Below are 7,244 nucleotides of genomic sequence, written 5' to 3'. Positions count from 1 at the left end.
GGTCATAGGGGCCGCAATCGATGAAAACCCCTCTATAAAACGACGGTAGTAGCCTACCAAACCAAGGAAACTGCGGTTCCCGGTAGCTGAGGATTGTCTGGGCCAACTCTGCACGGCCTCTATCTTCTTCAGATCCACCTGAATACCCTCACTCGATACCACGTAGCCTAAGAATACCACGGAATCCAACCAAAACTCACATTTAGAGAACTTAGCATATAACATCATCTCTCTCAGAGTCTGAAGCACAGTCCTCAGGTGCTGCTCATGATCTTCCCGACTCCGGGAATACACCAGAATATCATCAATAAAGACAATGACGAACGAGTCAAGATACGGTCGGAACACACTGAGCATCAAATGCATAAAGGTTGTTGGGGCATTGGTCAGTCCAAATGACATAACAAGGAACTCGTAATGACCATACCGAGTCCTGAAAGTAGTCTTTGGGATATCTGGCTCCCGAATCTTCAACTGATGGTAACCTGAGCGCAAATCAATCTTAGAAAACACCTGTGCGCCCTGAAGCTGGTCAAACAGATCATCAATATGAGGCAAAGGATAACGGTTCTTAACTGTAACTTTGTTCAGCTAGCGATAATCAATACACATATGCATAGAACCATCCTTTTTCTTCACAAACAGACAGGAGCACCCCAAGGTGATACACTGGGCCGAATAAAACCCTTATCAAGCAATTCCATTAACTGATCCTTCAACTCCTTCAACTCAGGAGGGGTCGTACGATACAGAGGAATAGAAATGGGCTGAGTGCCCGGCAACAGGTCAATGCCAAAATTAATATCTCTATCAGGTGGCATGCTTGGAAGATCAGCTGGAAACACATCGGGAAAATCCCGTACTACTGGGACTGAATCAACTGAAGGGGTATCAATACTGACATCTCTCACATAAGCTAAATACGTGTCACACCCCTTCCCAACCATACGTTGAGCTTTACGAAAAGAAATAACTCTATTGGGAGTGTGATCTAAAGTACCCCTCCACTCAACACGCGGTACACCTAGCATAGCCAGCGTCACGGTCTTGGCGTGACAATCAAGAATAGCATAATGGGGCGACAACCAGTCCATGCCCAAGATAATGTTAAAATTTACCATGCTGAGTAATAATAAATCAGCTCTGGTCTCAAAACCACTAAGAGAAACCAAACACGACCGATAGATGCGGTCCACAACAAGAGAATCTCCCACAGGAGTAGAAACAGAAACAGGGGAACTCAAAGAATCCCTAGATACACCCAAATGCAGAGCAAAATAAGAAGACACATAAGAATAAGTAGAGCCTGGATCAAATAGAACTGATGCATCTCTGTGACAAACCAATATAATACCTGTGATGACAGAATCGGAAGCAACAGCCTTGGTACGGGCAGGAAGGGCATAGTATCTGGCCTGACCTCCCCCTCTAGGGCGACCTCTACCTCCCCGACCTCCACCTCTAACTGGCTAAGTAGGTGGGGTAGCAACTGGAGCTGTAATCATAGCCTGAGAACTCTGCGGGGCATGTTGTGGTTGAGAAATCTGTGGAGGTGTACTCCTCCAAAGTCTAGGGCAATCCCTCACCACGTGGTTTGTGTTGCCACACTCAAAACAAGCTCTTGGAGGACGTGGCGACTGTGACTGGTTCGGACCAGGTCTGCTGGCTGACCTCTAAAAGCACCCCGCGCAGGAGGCGCACTAAAAACCGGAGGTGCATAATAAGGTTCCTGAGTCCTAGGAGGAGCTGGAGCACTACTGGCTGCTGGAAGAGCTGAATGAACATGACGACTCATATAACCCCTACCATGATGACCTGCAACTGGGGTACGAGCACCAGAATAATGGCCTGACTCTCGAGGCCTCTTGGCCTCCCTCTCCTCTCTCTCTATAGCATGCATACCCTCAATCCTCCTAGAAATGCTCACCACCTGCTGATAAGAAATATCCATCTCCAACTCACGAGCCATGCTAGACCTGATGCTGGGAATAAGGCCCTCAATAAACCGATGAACCCTCTCACAAACAGTAGAAACCAGGGCTAGTGCATGCCTAGCCAAACTAGTGTAACAGACAACATACTCCGAGACAGTCATAGCACCCTAGCGCAAATGCTCAAACTCTGTGCGCCATACGTCCTTAAGGCTTTGAGGAACATACTTCCTCAGGAACAAATCTGAAAACTGAGTCTAAGTTAGTGAAGCAGCCTCATCTGGACTGTCTAACTCATAGGTGTGCCACCACTCATAGGCGGCTCCTCAATTCTGGAAGGTTGTGAAGGAAACCCCGCTTGATCCTGATATACCCATGGTACAGAGAATGCGGTAACTCTCATCTAGAAATCCCAGAGCATCCTCCGATGCTAGACCGCTGAATACAGGAGGCTTGTACTTCTTGAACTTCTCAAGCCTCAGTTGCTCCTCCTCGGAAGCCACTGCCCTGTCCTCGGGCTAATCTGGAACTGTAGGCGGTACAGGAATAATCTCAGGGACCTTCTCAACATGCACTCGCTCCTCAGGAGTGCGGGCGGCGGGAGTCTGTGCTCCTCCCCCAGCCTGAGATGTAGCTGCAGTAACCCTGCCTGAGCTAGAGTGGTGTACCCTGCCTGAGCTAGAGTGGTGTACCTGCTCATGAATTGTGCCAAAGTCTCCTAAAGAGCTGGAGTAGTAGTGGCAGTATGTGTGTCAGGTGCCTAAGCTCTGGCTGGAACCGCTGGTGGTACCTCGATGGCAGCTCGCGCATGTGCTCTAGCTGCACCACGTGCGCATCCTTAGCCTCTACCCCAGCCCCGGCCTATGACAACTGTGAGAGAATACAAAATAGAAGTTTAGAATTGTGAAGTCAAAATATCGCACGACAAGGAAATCAAATGAAGTAGAATTTTTCCTAACAGTTACATAGCCTCTCGTAGATAAGTACAGACGTCTCCGTACCGATCAACGAGACTCTAATAAACTGGCTTGTGATTCATGACTCTTATGAACCTAGAGCTCTGATACCAACTTGTCACGACCCCGGTTCGCCCTCCGTGAACCATCATGACTGCACCTAGTCTCTACGACTAGGTAAGCCTAAATTGCGGAAGAAAAACCAAGATTTGCGGAAGTAAAAATAATTTAAAACAGAAATAAAGTAATAACAGTGTGTAATTGTGTCACTCGACATACACCATGTTTAACTCTCAATACCAATACATAAATCCAAGACCCAAAAATCCACGAATCACAAGCTAAGATCAACACTACATAGCTCGAACTCTGGAATGTCTAATAAGAACAGAAAAATACAAGAGGGCTAAATACTAAAAGCAGGAATAGAAAGGGACTTCTTGGTCTGCGAACGCGGCAGATGTACCTCGAAGTCTCTAGAGCAATCGCCTCCTCAAGGATGATAGGCCTGAGTAGCGGTACCTGGATCTGCACATGAAAAACATGCGCAGAAGGGGCATGAGTACACCACAGCGGTACTCAGTAAATGCCAAGCCTAACCTCGGTCGGGTAGTGACTAGGAAGGTCAGGGACCTACTGAAGTTAAATAAAGTATAAAGTTGACAGTGTAGAACAGAATAGTATAAATAAATACAGCAGTAAAAGTAACACAGGATATAAAAAGGGCAACAATAACGGAAACAGAAATAAAGGCAAACACCAGGAAGTACCACTTATAACAAGGGTGATAGCCGGGGATCTCTTGGTATCCCGAGGATCTCTTGGTATCCTCAATATATGCTAGGGATCTCTTGGTATCCTCAATATATGCTAGGGATCTCTCGGTATCTCGAGAATCTCTTGGTATCCTCAATATACGTGCCAGGGATCTCTTGGTATCCCGCACCTCAGTTCAGATCATAAATACATATAGGGGATTTTCCGGAATGCCGTCCCAATGTCCTAGAGTAAAAACACACAACAGCAATACAAGAATACCCAATTAAGCTAAATTTCGTACCAAGAAAACATTTAATTCTAGCCTAACATGCTTCACGTAATGTAATTAAGGCAGTTTAAGCAAATAGGCAATTAAGTCAACTAAACATGCTTATCTAAACTAGAAACATGCTAAATTCGCATGTAGAATAAAACAGGAAAAAAAGAACTCAATTGAAACACTTAAGGAAAAACCGGATTTTCAACAATTAGCTCAAGTACGCGCTCGTCACCTCACGTACAAGGCATTTCAATTATCAAATATATCATATCCTAAGGGAAAAGTCCCCCACACAAGGTTAGACAAGCCACTTACCTCGAACCGGCTCAAAATCAACCCGAGACCACGTTCTTGCCACGAGTACTCGACTCTAAATGGCCCAAATCTATCCAATTAAATTTATAATGTAAATAACACTTCAAGTAACTAATTCTACAATCAAATTCTAAGCTAATACGCGAAATTATGTAAAATAACCAAAATACCCCTTGAGTCCACGTCTCAGAATCGGGTACAATTTATATTTCCAGAATCCTCACACTCTTACGAGTTCAATCATACCAAAAGCATCAAAATCGGACATCAAATGGTCCCTCAAATCATCACTCAAAGACCTCCAATTAGTCAAGCCCTAAATCCCCAATTACCACTGATTTTTCTTAATTTTTCATGCTTAAATTGATAAAAATCATTCCAACAACGAGTTTAGGGACCAAAAACCTTACCCCAATGAACTCCTCTAAGAATCTCTCTTGAAAAGTGCTCTCCAAGCTTCTTCCCGTTTTGAAAAGATGAAAAATGACTAAATTTCGCGAGGACAAGAATTTATATGTTCTGCCCAGCGATTTCCGCATTTGCGGCCCTGGGACCGCATCTGCAGTCCCGCTTCTGCGAAGCCAAGGTCGCATCTGCGACATTTCATTTAATGGCCAATTTCCGCACCTGTGATCTCCAACTCGCTGTCATGCCCTTTTTTTACCAAACCAACTAAACCTTTTAAATAAATAAAAGGATTTTGCAAAGCTCAAAAGGGTTTTTTAATTTTGAAAGTGATAAAAGATAGTATTCAAAAAGATTAACTCAGAGTCGCCACCTGACAAATGATTTCAGTGTGTCAGGTCACCGTTTTTATAAAAATATTTTTTTCTTTTAAAACACTTGAGACTACAAATCTAAGTCTGCACTAGAGATTCGGGTAAGGGGATTCATTTGACTCGGGGAGAAGGTATTAGACACTCCTCAAGTCCCGTAACTAGTACGATTGCATACTTGATCTAGTCGGCTTTTAAAATATTCAATTGAGATAGAAAACACATAGAAAAAAAATAAACACAAGAGGCTCGAGGTCGTTCCTACCTAAATAAAAGAAAAAGAAAAATGAAAATAAAATAAAAATACTACAAGTTTCTACTTTTGGCCTCCATTTACAAATACCTCGGGGCATACCCCGGATAAAAATATATACAAATCATTTGGGACATACCCGGATAATAAACTAAAAGAAACGACCTCTTGTCTCGATACTAAGAAAATCATATGGCTTGCCTACCCATGTGATGACGGCCTAAACATACTTCTACCCGGAAAGTAAATAAAACAAGAATAAAAGAACAATATGATTATCTTGAACCTGAATTTTCTTTTAATTTTTTTTGTTTTTACCCAGCAACCCAAACAATGAAATCAATTCAGAATAAGTTTTCAAGTTGGAACCTCTCACTTCATTAAAGCTAAATCACATTCGGTTAGAAAGGCATTCTTATTGTCACTTTCACGTCATTAGCAAATATAACAATCAAACTCAAGAAAAGTTATCAAAGAATCAAAAGATATCACAAACAAACCTGGAAACGATCTGAATCAACCATCCAAACACATATGTGACAAAAATCAAAAGGTAAGATATTAAAGATAGAAGTGGACCTTTAAATGGTTTTCAATAGCAAAACTTCCTTCAACAGCCTTACACTCGATCCAGCGAGGAGAAAAAAGAAAGGATCCGTTAACGGGAACTCCACGGAGTAACAATCAGCAAAAAAGATCGAACGACGGAACCGAAACCGGAATTTCACCTCGAATTCACAAAACTTTTGACCTCTTATTTTCGATTTCTGCCTTCTCTAGTTACTTTTTAATTGTTCTATGATTGTTCAAAGAGATGGGGAAATAAGAAGAAGAAAATGAGGCGATAAGATTCGAAACTGAAGCCTTTAATTAATGTTTCTATATCCCTCTGTTCGTTCACTTCACTTCAGGGATTGGAGACCATGGCTTTTGGTGGTGCCGCTGTTTTGAAGGTGTCAAGAAGAAGGGATGTCCGATGGTGTAAGGTGAAGAAGAAGAACGGCGATGGGGGTGGTCCGGAGGCTGGAAACGGCTGAAGTTGCTTGGTGAAGAGAGGAGTTTCATTGCTTCAATTGGTGTCAGGTCTACCGCCGCTATTTCAAAGAAGAAGGGATCGTTTGATGTTCTGCGGCGGCTTGTTGTGGAGTTCCGGCGGGTTTTGGTTGAACAGCCGGCGGCAGCGATTCTGGTTGATGGACGGTTGGTCGCTGGTTGTTGTTGGTGAGGGAGATGGAGATGGTGGTGTTGAGACGAGGAAGATGCAGTGGCGATGGTGTTTGGAGTCTAGGGTTCTGCTAGGTGTTTGTTGTTGTCTCCATGAAGATGAAGGGTTTCCAAAATGTAAAAAAACGGCTGATCCCTCCTAGTGTAGGACTAGGTTTGTTTTTGATTTTTTCTTGTATATTATCTTAAATGGGTGTCTAGGCTTGGGCTTTTGAGTTAATGGGCTAAGGGATTGGTTTAATTAGGCTACAAGCAAGACTAAATTGGTCCAAAAATTAATTCTATTCTCTCCTCCTTTTAGTATATAAAAATAATATATCAAACAAGATATTTATTAAAAATACTACTTAATCTCACTTAAAGAAATAACTATTAAAATAATACTAACCGTTTAAAACAAACCTATTTTTTGGTATTTTTTTCAAGATTAAAAATGACTACAAAACCTTCATGAAACTATTTTTTTGTAATTTTTATTTATGTGATAAAAAATAATGTAAAAGAGTCAAAATTAGTTGAAATAATTATATTAGGCCTAAACTAAGTATTTAAGTGCTAAAATATGTAAAATCTTGGGGAAGGTCAAAAATCACATATCTACAGCTGCCCCTCTTAGACTGGAAATACGAAGTATTTTCAGACAAAGAACGACTAGACAGGTTTTTTGACCCGACCCTTATTTAGAAAGACCAAAAACTAAGAGAAAGGAAGAGAATGTGACCGAGCCCTGGTATCTGAGCTGCCTACATA

The 7,244-nt window shown here is 42.3% G+C and overlaps 1 long non-coding RNA gene across 1 annotated transcript; it reads right to left on the bottom strand.

Moving 5' to 3' along the window:
- Positions 1–3,105: 3,105 nt before the first annotated feature.
- On the bottom strand, positions 3,106–6,771 carry LOC142174738 (uncharacterized). The gene is made up of 3 exons (XR_012703783.1): positions 5,850–6,771; positions 3,658–3,889; positions 3,106–3,415 (listed from the first exon to the last, which is right to left on the bottom strand). It is a non-coding gene; the product is annotated as an uncharacterized LOC142174738 (long non-coding RNA).
- Positions 6,772–7,244: the final 473 nt, after the last annotated feature.

The sequence above is a fragment of the Nicotiana tabacum genome, chromosome 20, assembly GCF_000715075.1.
Source record: "Nicotiana tabacum cultivar K326 chromosome 20, ASM71507v2, whole genome shotgun sequence".
NCBI classification, from domain to species: Eukaryota; Viridiplantae; Streptophyta; class Magnoliopsida; order Solanales; family Solanaceae; genus Nicotiana; species Nicotiana tabacum.
Note: the sequence above shows the minus strand (reverse complement) of the source record. Positions and strands in the feature narration are given on the sequence as shown.